The sequence below is a fragment of the Cynoglossus semilaevis genome, chromosome 1, assembly GCF_000523025.1.
Source record: "Cynoglossus semilaevis isolate Cse_v1.0 chromosome 1, Cse_v1.0, whole genome shotgun sequence".
NCBI lineage: Eukaryota > Metazoa > Chordata > Actinopteri > Pleuronectiformes > Cynoglossidae > Cynoglossus > Cynoglossus semilaevis.
Genome location: NC_024307.1, coordinates 10,994,790 through 10,997,698, shown reverse-complemented (window position 1 = coordinate 10,997,698; position 2,909 = coordinate 10,994,790). Strand labels below are relative to the sequence as shown.

General features: G+C 40.5%; 1 protein-coding gene across 1 annotated transcript in view; it reads left to right on the top strand.

Annotated features, from left to right (window-relative positions):
• The first annotated feature begins 1,869 nt into the window (after window positions 1-1,869).
• fndc3ba (fibronectin type III domain containing 3Ba) overlaps window positions 1,870-2,909 on the top strand; it is a 105,920-nt gene continuing 104,880 nt past the window's right edge. Inside the window, exon 1 of the mRNA XM_008310320.3 lies at window positions 1,870-2,018. The gene's annotated coding sequence lies outside the window, so the exon portion shown is untranslated. The remainder of the gene's footprint in view (window positions 2,019-2,909) is intronic.

Below are 2,909 nucleotides of genomic sequence, written 5' to 3'. Positions count from 1 at the left end.
TATGCTGTACAAATTCTCATATTTCTCTTTTTATCACCTTAGTGAATTATAGAAGTTAGAGGCTTGGAAAAATGCAGTGTTTGTCCTTTATATGTCATGTTATTTTAGGAATTGTTTGTCTGTTTCATCAGAACAAAAAATAGCAGAAGAAGACAGAGTCAAAAAGATAAAGATTAGAATGAAAACATCTATTTAAACAGTTGATACAAGTTTATAGACACTTTTATTTTATATGTTAGCCTTGATTTCCCAAAGAATACTTTCCCAGGGATAAATACATCTCTCTCCCTTTCTTGCCCCCTCGGCAACATATAGCTAGAAGGACTAAAAGTCACAAAATTGCTACTTTTGCCAATACGTTTCAAATGTTAGCCTCAACATAGCCTAGCCTTTATCACAACCACAGCAGAAATGGCTAAAAGCTTTAAAAAAGTTAGCTTGCAGTAAACAAAACATTAGCCTGAAACTGTTAAAATGCATCTACCGTATTAGAGATTTTAAGATAAGTTAATTAAAAAACACAGCAAGTTGCCATGGTGTTAGCAAGAAGTTTCGGACCATAATCCTAGTGCAGTAGTGGGCCGAAATTATAGCAATGGAAATGGTACAATTTTATGAATGTTACAGTAGTGGGCCGAAATTATAGTTGAAATGGTACAATTTTATGAATGTCACTCGATACTAGACTAAAGAAAAAAAGGACGTTAGCCATAACGTGGCCGTGTGAAAGGACACACTTCTATTCTTAAAAGACAGTATTCTACATTTAGCTGTAAATCCTATTTGAAGACGATACAAATCAAAATATAACTTGCGCTATAAACAATCAGAATTTATTGTATAGTTTGTGATTGAAATACACACTGTGTTTAATTTCCCATCATAAAATCACTGGTACAGTATGTCATGTAATACCCTTCATTTAGTAAGTGCCGTCTCTGCAATAAAAACTATTTCAACAATGCATTTTGGCAGGAAGACACTTGTTGGCATTAATGTCTCAACACGCCTTAAATAATCTCCACCCGAAACTACACTCTGTACATACGTGTATGTGTTCAACACGGAGGAAGGAAACAGAAGCTTTGACATTGTTTTTTAAAAAAATCAAACCCTCAGAGGCTCAAAGGCTGTGACCTGTGGACCACAGTCTATAACAGAACTTCACTCTGTCAGCTTTTACTGCTGTATTTTATAAGAGGAATTTGTGAGTGATTTTTGTAAACACGGCCATGTTTTAGGATCAAGATAAAGCCGTGTAGCGTCACCTGGATTATCTTCCAATGATTTCTTTATTGATTTCTTGGATGTTTGTTACACATTTAATCTTTTTTTTTTGTTTTTTTTTTCCTAAAAAAATGTTGTTTGATTTAAGCACCAGTGACCCGGGGCAGCTTGTCAGGTCATTTTTGTGACCGCTCTAGTCAGCTGTTCTGTACCACAACAAAAGATAAATATAAACCAGAACCAGCCAGATTCAACTCGCCTTAACTCCAAGCCTTTATTGTAATCAATAAACCACATGATGGTGTAATAAAATAATAAAACAGAAACGTATCATTTTGCTATTTTGTTATTGTCATCTATTAAACTTCACTGAGCAGAGATACAAAAAATAGCACTTTGAAATCCATAGGTCACAGTATGGGGGGGGGGTCTTAGATAAATAGATGGTTTACTGGCAGGACAGTTGTGGTCAAAACTAGGCCACACTAAAAACTAAGTAGCCAACAACTCCTGTGTCCACTGTTAAACACGGGGAGCACATAAAGAAAAAAAACTCCCATGAAAACAACCTCTCAAGTCCTTTGAACTTATCCCTGCTGCGCGCTCTGTGGTTATTACGGTAAAAAGGCAGCTCGAGGGGGGCGGGCTCTCAGCTCTCCATGTGCGTCGCGTTTTGATTGACATGGCGGAGTCTCCCAGTACGCGTCGCGCCGCGCCAGCAGACAGGAGAGCAGAGAGCCGAGCCTGGGAATAAAAACACGTCTGTCTGAAGATTCTTTTATTGCAGCGAGGTGAGTTTTTTTTTCTTTTCTTCCTTTAGATTAAAAAAGAAAACCCCAAACACTTTTGTCACGGTAGCACACGACAACACCGACCGGGATTTGGGAAAAGAGGAAGGAGTCGATGGTGGGAAAAGTTTTTTAGAAGTGCGTGTGTAAGAGTTTGGAGAGCTGACGCCGGCAGTCTGGGCCACTTGGCCAGCGCTGAGGGAAAATGAAAACGGCTTCACCGAGGAGAAGCAGAAGAAAAAGGTGGAGGTGGTGAGGTGGGAATCGAAACTTTCCCCCCAATCTGACGCACTACAGTCTGAGGGAATAAAAACGCTGTAATCGTGTTGTACGCGTCGGCCTGTGTGCCTTTCTGGAAACTGGTTTCTTCTTCTTCCCCTCTTCCTCCTTCTCCTCCTCATTTTTTTTCTTCTACGTGGTCCCATTTCTTGGCTTTTCCCCGAGAAAAGTGCGTTCTTAATCGGCAGCGTCTTCGGATGGAGTGAGTGCGCAACAGGAGGAGGAAAACTTCTCTATTTTTTTTTTTTTTTGGTGTTGGTTCCTGCGACGTGTCGCGCTTTTACGCACTGGTAAATGAGAGAAAAACAGAGGAAGTCCGAGGAAATGAGTGTTTCTCATGTAAAAAGTTGGAAAATGTAGTTGCAGTAGGAAGATGCTGATGCATACAGATTTGACACGGAGCCTGTTGCGAAATCAGTGTATGTGGGAGAAGTGTTGTTTTTGACGCACTGGAACAGTTGGATTTCAGAGGTTTTATGATGACTTTCCACAGGGTCTGCAGGAAAAAAAGGTCTTTGGAGAAAAGGCAGGAAAAAATCCCAACTCCAGCATATCCTAGCATTCCTTCCAGCCAGTCTCTCTCCCTCTCTCCCTCTCCCCCCCCCCCCCCCCCCT